The following is an 8,843-nucleotide window of genomic DNA, read 5'->3' on the forward strand; positions in this document are numbered from 1 at the left end:
ACGTGCACGTTGATGTTCTGGATACTAGCTAATGTCCCGGTTAACGTGCACGTTGATGTTCTGGATACTAGCTAATGTCCCGGTTAACGTGCACGTTGATGTTCTGGATACTAGCTAATGTCCCGGTTAACGTGCACGTTGATGTTCTGGATACTAGCTAATGTCCCGGTTAACGTGCACGTTGATGTTCTGGATACTAGCTAATGTCCCGGTTCAAATGAGCCCCTTTCGTGACTGCTGCTGATACAGCGGTCACTTGCTCGACCTAACTAGCCACGGGAACGTTCACTCTGAAGCACTGGCTATTTACTAACTGTTCGTTCTAAATCTATCACAGAGAAATGTCAAAGGTACTCACAGTTGCACGAGGGTTTCACACACAAAACCGGGGTGGTTTGAAAGCTCGGCGTTGCTAATAAACATTTTAAATAATTTTTATAAACTGGTCAACACTGCATTATTTCCGGCGTTGGGTGCATGATGTGATCACAGCGCAGGCGCACCAGGCAGCCAGATACGGAAATACAGCCGTTTTGAGCAGTGTTGACCAGTTTATAAAAATTATTTAAAATGTTTATTAGCAACGCCGAGCTTTCAAACCACCCCGGTTTTGTGTGTGAAACCCTCGTGCAACTGTGATAGATTTAGAACGAACAGTTGGTAAATAACCAGTGCTTCAGAGTGAACGTTCCCGTGGCCAGTTAGGTCGAGCAAGTGACCGCTGTATCATCAGCAGTCACGAAAGGGGCTAGGTTAAAATAATATACGGCATGACAGACACAGAATGGGTTTAGTTTACATGTACATTCATATTATATATTTTTTTTATATCCACTTTTTCTCCTTTTTTTTCTTCTCCCATCCCAATTTCGAGTTTCCAATTCTCCCCTCCCCTGTCTTGAACGTTGCTCGACTATGCCCCCCACTGGTCGGTTGTAGGGAGGATAGAAGTCTTGCATCACGTGTCCCCTCCGGTACACGAGGAGGCAGCCTGTCACATCTTTTCACCTGCCAGCGCGGACCCTCATTGGTGAGGTGTAACGCGTGGAAGGCTCACACTACCCCCGCTACTTCCTGTCTCTGCTGTGCAGGCGTCCCCCAACCGACCTGTAGGAGTCGCTGTCCACAACGTCCAAATCCCCACCCATCGACTTCCACCCGCTGACTCTGCCAATGAGTTAGTATGACGGCCGGCCCAAGCCGGAGGCAATGCTGACACCCGGATTCGATGCCGGAGTCTCTTGCATTGGTGACGAGCGCAATCTCCGCTGCGCCACCCAGCCACCCTTCATATTATTATGTTATTATTTGGGACACTTTGTGTCGGCTCATTTGAACCCTTTCACTACCACACTACAGACGGTTAACCATTTCACTACCACACTACAGAAGTTAACCTTTCACTACCACATTACAGACGGTTAACCATTTCACTACCACACTACAGAAGGTTAACCTTTCACTACCACACTACAGACGGTTAACCCTTTCACTACCACACTACAGAAGGTTAACCTTTCACTACCACACTACAGACGGTTAACCCTTTCACTACCACATTACAGAAGGTTACCCTTTCACTACCACACTACAGACGGTTAACCCTTTCACTACCACACTACAGACGGTTAACCCTTTCACTACCAGACTACAGAAGGTTAACCTTTCACTACCACACTACAGACGGTTAACCCTTTCACTACCACACTATAGAAGGTTAACCTTTCACTACCACACTACAGAAGGTTAACCCTTTCACTACCACACTACAGAAGGTTAACCTTTCACTACCACACTACAGATGGTTAACCTTTCACTACCACTACAGAAGGTTAACCCCTTCACTACCACACTACAGAAGGTTAACCTTTCACTACCACACTACAGAAGGTTAACCCTTTCACTACCACACTAGACGGTTAACCTTTCACTACCACACCACAGAAGGTTAACCTTTCACTACCACACTACAGAAGGTTAACCTTTCACAGCCACACTACAGAAGGTTAACCCTTTCACTACCACACTACAGAAGGTTAACCTTTCACTACCACACTACAGAAGGTTAACCTTTCACTACAGAAGGTTAACCCTTTCACTACCACACTAGACGGTTAACCTTTCACTACCATGCCACAGAAGGTTACCCTTTCACTACCACACTACAGACGGTTAACCCTTTCACTACCACACTACAGACGGTTAACCCTTTCACTACCAGACTACAGAAGGTTAACCTTTCACTACCACACTACAGACGGTTAACCCTTTCACTACCACACTATAGAAGGTTAACCTTTCACTACCACACTACAGAAGGTTAACCCTTTCACTACCACACTACAGAAGGTTAACCTTTCACTACCACACTACAGATGGTTAACCTTTCACTACCACTACAGAAGGTTAACCCCTTCACTACCACACTACAGAAGGTTAACCTTTCACTACCACACTACAGAAGGTTAACCCTTTCACTACCACACTAGACGGTTAACCTTTCACTACCACACCACAGAAGGTTAACCTTTCACTACCACACTACAGAAGGTTAACCTTTCACAGCCACACTACAGAAGGTTAACCCTTTCACTACCACACTACAGAAGGTTAACCTTTCACTACCACACTACAGAAGGTTAACCTTTCACTACAGAAGGTTAACCCTTTCACTACCACACTAGACGGTTAACCTTTCACTACCATGCCACAGAAGGTTAACCTTTCACTACCACACTACAGAAGGTTAACCTTTCACAGCCACACTACAGAAGGTTAACCCTTTCACTACCACACAACAGAAGGTTAACCTTTCACTACCACACTACAGACGGTTAACCTTTCACTACAGAAGGTTAACCCTTTCACTAACACACTACAGAAGGTTAACCTTTCACTACCACACTACAGACGGTTAACCTTTCACTACCACACTACAGAAGGTTAACCCTTTCAATACCACACTACAGAAGGTTAACCCTTTCACTACCACACTACAGACGGTTAACCTTTCACTACCACACTACAGAAGGTTAACCTTTGGGCGGCTATGTGGTGCAGTGGCAAGACGCTCACCACAAATACTGGAGACACTGGGTTCGCCTGTTCGAGCCCAGCGCTCCACATTGCTTTCAGTTTAGCTGGTCGTCCGTACTAATACACATTGGCAGTATTAGGGGGTGGGAAACTGATGGGTGGGGATTGGGCGTTGTGGACAGCGACTCCTACAGGTCGGTTGGTGCGCCTGCGCAGTAGAATCAGGAAGCGATGGGGGCGGCGCCCCTCCAAAGCGCAGACCCCTGACGCTGAAAGATCGCGCCGTGCAGGTGGAAAGATGCGACTGCTGTTACCTCGAGTATCGGAGGGGACTCGTGCTATGTATGACTTAGTCCACATTGCAGCCGGCTTGTGGGAGGCAAGAAACAGCGTTCGAGACAGGGGAGGGTTGAATTGGATGATACGAAATTGGGATGGGAGAAAAATAGAAAATGGTAGAAAAAGTGGATAAAAAAAAGGTTAACCTTTCACTACCACACTACAGAAGGTTGAGAGAAAACGGTGCTTTTTCAATGTATGTGATGTATAGATTGGGGAGAGATGACCACAGCTAAAACGGTGATTGAAATGTGCATGGAAGACGGTGACGGTGGTGGAACCAGTGATTTCACAGGCACAGGCCGCGTCAGCGAGGGTTTTGTTATGAATTCCTTAGAAGAACATCTGAGATTAGAGTGTAGGCCCAGAGCAGGAGGAGAGGGGTGACCTCTTTAATGCAACAGTGGATGAAACGTTTAATGGTGTGAAAGGTTAGCAGTCGTCATGACAGCACGTCGCATGACAACCAGGAGAGGGGCGGGGGGCCGTCGTTGCTACGACGAAGACCTATAAGTCGAACGGTGTTTCCGGGTAGAGCAGACTAAAATCTGACTGAGACTAAGAGGGAAGAAACCAGAAGAGACTCTCTCCTCTCATTGAGAGAGAGGGGGGGGGGGAGAATGGCACATCACCAGTAGCTTCGGCTACCACGAGGATGGTCTTAGGCTAACGAACAGGCCTGAACACTATTGGACTGAACAGCAAAAGGACGATAATATGAACACACCGAAAGATCATTAGAAATATACTCTTCAAGGACAATAACATCTGTTAACATCTGAGCTGAGGTTTCTGTTTAGAGAAATAAAACCATGCTTTTCCTTGTAAGGTATTTCACGTTGTCGAAGTGTCGAATTCTTACGGAGGTGGGGAAGTATTATGGTTTACGGATTGCACTAACGGGGGGGAGATAAGGATCTTATCTACCAGTATCGGAGACGTCAGGACCATTAAAAGTACACAACGCAGAGGAATTGGATGGAGAGCCAAACAGACGAAGACGTGATACTGGCCAGTTTGATCAGAATCTTACAGTTGGTGCCGTGACCCGGATTTGCAAGAGATTAAAACAACGGGAACAGTTGGTTGTTGTTGGTTGTTGATGACAGCCGGATTTGCAAGAGATAAGAACAACGGATAAAGACTTTTTCAATAATGGGGCGACAGTGGACAACAGTCATCAATGTGTGGGAGAATCATGATCGAAGCAAGGCCGGCCAGCCCTGGGAGAGAGCGGCGAGTCGAGCGGTCAGGAGGCGAACCAGCGCTGTAGGGGAAACAGCGCTCCGATCAAAAATGTGAGTTCACTGTGCACACGGTTGTTTTGATCTAAATGCCAAATTAAAACGAACAGATAGTGAATCCGTAAACGTAAACATTTCTAGTTTGACACAGAGAGAGAATGCCAGCTGTAATAATATGAGCAGAGAGCCATGGTGAAAATCGAGGGTGTTATCTACAGAGAATGAAAAGCAAATGAGGCAGGCTGCACAGTTTTGGTTTAAGGAGGGTAAATGCGAGATGAGGAAAGGGGGGGGGGGGGGGGGGGGCGCTTGAATCAGATCGAAAAATTGTTATGGCAGAACTGTTTTCATAACAGAAGGAAAGTCGAAAGGAGATTGTACCAGTGTGTATTATGTCCGATCAGGCAAGAGTATTAGTCTGAGAAAGCGTCCCCTGATAATGGATAGGAAAGAGAGGAAAAACAGCTGTGTTTTTAGGCCGTGGAAGGAAGGGCAGCGTTTGTTTGTTTGAGAGAGTAGCCATTATGAGCGAGTCAAAATGGCCGTGAGCACCACGAGGAGATAACAGATAAAGAACCAGGAAGTGACACGTCAACTAATACAGGCAAATGGAGGAGTAGGTCGCCACCTAGTGGCGGAGGGGGGGGGGGGTAGTGCTGGGGAGTTTCCATTACCCATAGGGGAATATTTAGAGTTTAATTCAATTAAGGAGTTTAATTGCGGAGGGGGGGGGTAGTGCTGGGGAGTTTCCATTACCCATAGGCGAATATGTAGAGTTTAAGTTAATTAAGGAGTTTAATTTTTTCAAAATTACCAACTGCTTGTGTGTATACACGGTGGTGTATGTGAGAACTTTGTAAAGGAACTCAAAGTGTGGTATATAGAGCGACGTGACAGCTCCAGGGCGACGGTAGACAGCCCCGTAGGGTATATAGAGCGACGGGACAGCTCCAGGGCGACGGTAGACAGCCCCGTAGGGTATATAGAGCGACGGGACAGCTCCAGGGCGACGGTAGACAGCCCCGTAGGGTATAGAGCGACGGTGACAGCTCCAGGGCGACGGTAGACAGCCCCGTAGGGTATAGAGCAACGGTGACAGCTCCAGGGCGACGGTAGACAGCCCCGTAGGGTATAGGGCGACGGACAGCTCTGTTGTATGTTAGATGATAGTACGAGTACGTATGTGAGTTAGGAGCAGGGAACCAACCTGCTCTGTTGTATGTTAGAGCGATGCTCGGTTGTATGTTATTATCATAATAAAAAGATCGATATACAGGTTAATTAAATAAGTTTAATTATGAAATAAGAGGGAGTTCGATCTCCAGTGGGCCTTCTCACACCTAATAAATAGGCAGAGTCTTGAGGGGACACGTCACCAGAAAGAACTGGGCGCGCGCTGGGGGTCAACCGTTGGACAAACGTAGAGCGCCGAGTGGTATCGTTTAGCTGCTGGTGTCACGCCGGAAGACAACAAAACAGGGAACAGCCCTGTAGGATTAGATATGGGTGTTGAGAAGGTGGGGGACTAATAGAGAACAAATAGCGCCATGGGCTGTAGGACACTCACACCGTCCAACAGTCTGAAAGGGCGTGGCCATGGCAGGGGCTTGCAGAGGGAAAAAAAATATATAGAGAACGAGCTGCAGGCCCAAAGCCACGGTAGACTAATAGAAAACACAGGGTCGAGTGTACAGAAAGACTGCCGGTGTTGTGTTTCTGCTTTCAAGGGGGGAATGACACCGACAGCGATGGAGATGGCCAGGAGACAGACTGGAGGAGGAGGAAGCCGCAGGGGCCAGGCACGGCAGCCTGGTACACAGATCGTCCACGACGAGAGAGAGGGCCGACGGCGGTGGAGATGAGCCTCAACCAAGATGACCGACAGGGCGGAGATGACCGACGGGGCGGAGATGACCGACGGGGCGGAGACGGCCGACGAGGCGGAGTCCAGCGGTCGCAGGCGGTGTTTGCCCAGGGGAGAACGAGGCAGACATCGGAGGGGGTTTCCCTGCGGAGACGCTGTTTAGAGAGCGTTTTGAAACAACAGAGCACGGGCGGTGAATCATTAACAAACAGGGACTTCCTTTCAGAGTCAATCAGGAGATCGAGAGACGAGACAACAGCGAGAAGTCCTGTGTTCATTGATTAGGAGTATGAGATATAAATGGAGGATTCATATATAAGATATATGTATAGAAGGATATATATATATATAGAAGGTAGATAAGAGGGAGAACAGTAGAACAACAGGATATAATTATTGGGAGCAGACAGGGGGACTCCAATGGTTATGAGTCGTTGGATGTTGTTGTTTTGGTGGTCGGTTTCGGTTCCCTTTGTGCACGAAGGGGGGCGCAAACAGACATCAGGCAGCAGGATCACTGGGTTGACCGTGGGCCGTCTTCGTTTCTTGTGCACGAGAGACGAGGTTGGTTTGCTTCAACCACAGGCTATTTTTGGCATAATTAATTGAAAAACCAAATAATGATTTATGATTCTGAAGGGGTGATAAGAATCAAGGGGGGATTGAGAGAAAACTGTGCTTTTTCAATGTATGTGATGTATAGATTGGGGAGAGATGACCACAGCTAAACGGTGATTGAAATGTGCATGGAAGACGGTGACGGTGGTGGAACCAGTGATTTCACAGGCACAGGCCGCGTCAGCGAGGGTTTTGTTATGAATTCCTTAGAAGAACATCTGAGATTAGAGTGTAGGCCCAGAGCAGGAGGAGAGGGGTGACCTCTTTAATGCAACAGTGGATGAAACGTTTAATGGTGTGAAAGGTTAGCAGTCGTCATGACAGCACGTCGCATGACAACCAGGAGAGGGGCGGGGGGCCGTCGTTGCTACGACGAAGACCTATAAGTCGAACGGTGTTTCCGGGTAGAGCAGACTAAAATCTGACTGAGACTAAGAGGGAAGAAACCAGAAGAGACTCTCTCCTCTCATTGAGAGAGAGGGGGGGGGGGGAGAATGGCACATCACCAGTAGCTTCGGCTACCACGAGGATGGTCTTAGGCTAACGAACAGGCCTGAACACTATTGGACTGAACAGCAAAAGGACGATAATATGAACACACCGAAAGATCATTAGAAATATACTCTTCAAGGACAATAACATCTGTTAACATCTGAGCTGAGGTTTCTGTTTAGAGAAATAAAACCATGCTTTTCCTTGTAAGGTATTTCACGTTGTCGAAGTGTCGAATTCTTACGGAGGTGGGGAAGTATTATGGTTTACGGATTGCACTAACGGGGGGGAGATAAGGATCTTATCTACCAGTATCGGAGACGTCAGGACCATTAAAAGTACACAACGCAGAGGAATTGGATGGAGAGCCAAACAGACGAAGACGTGATACTGGCCAGTTTGATCAGAATCTTACAAGGTTAACCCTTTCAATACCACACTACAGAAGGTTAACCCTTTCACTAGCACACTACAGCCGGTTAACCTCACTACCACACTACTGAAGGGTAACCTTTCACTATCACACTACAGAAGGTTAACCTTTCACTACCACACTACAGAAGGTTAACCTTTCAATACCACACTACAGAAGGTTAACCCTTTCACTACCACACTAAAGACGGTTAACCTCACTACCACACTACAGAAGATTAACCCTTTCACTACCACACTACAGACGGTTAACCCTTTCACTACCACACTACAGAAGGTTAACCTTTCACTACCACACTACAGAAGGTCAACCTTTCACTACCACACTACAGAAGTAGAGATAGGGAAAAGAAAAAGAGGTAGAGATGGAGAGAAAGAAGCGGTCAGGTGGCGTAGCGGAGATTGCACTCGTCACCAATGCAAGAGGCTGCGGTCTCGACTCCCGGAGTCAGCATTGCTTGAGGCTTGGGCTGATCGCTATACTAACCCGTTTGGCTGAGTTAGCGGGGAGGGCAAGTCGAGGGTGGTAATCTAGCGTTGTGGACAGCGATGCCTACAGGTCAGGTCTGGGCGCCTGCACAGCGAAAGACAGGAAGTGGTGAAGGCAGCGTGACCTCCCACGCGTTACACTTCACCAATGAGAGTCCTCGCTGCCAGGTGGAAAAAGAGTCACTGGCTGTCGTGTGTCGGAGGAAGCATGTGGTGGACTTCAGGGTTCCCTTGTACCGACCAGTAGGAGGAACATGCGCACAACGACCAGGTAGGGGAGGGGGTGAATTGGCACAACGACTAAATTGGGACGGGGAGAAAAACAGAGA

General features: G+C 47.8%; 1 protein-coding gene across 1 annotated transcript in view; it reads right to left on the reverse strand.

Annotated features, from left to right (window-relative positions):
• The window catches only part of rad17 (RAD17 checkpoint clamp loader component), a 37,911-nt gene that overhangs the window by 1,260 nt on the left and 27,808 nt on the right, over positions 1 to 8,843 (reverse strand). The window lies entirely within an intron of this gene.

The sequence above is a fragment of the Notolepis coatsorum genome (assembly GCF_963971535.1).
Source record: "Notolepis coatsorum genome assembly, chromosome: 1".
Taxonomy (NCBI): Eukaryota; Metazoa; Chordata; class Actinopteri; order Aulopiformes; family Paralepididae; genus Notolepis; species Notolepis coatsorum.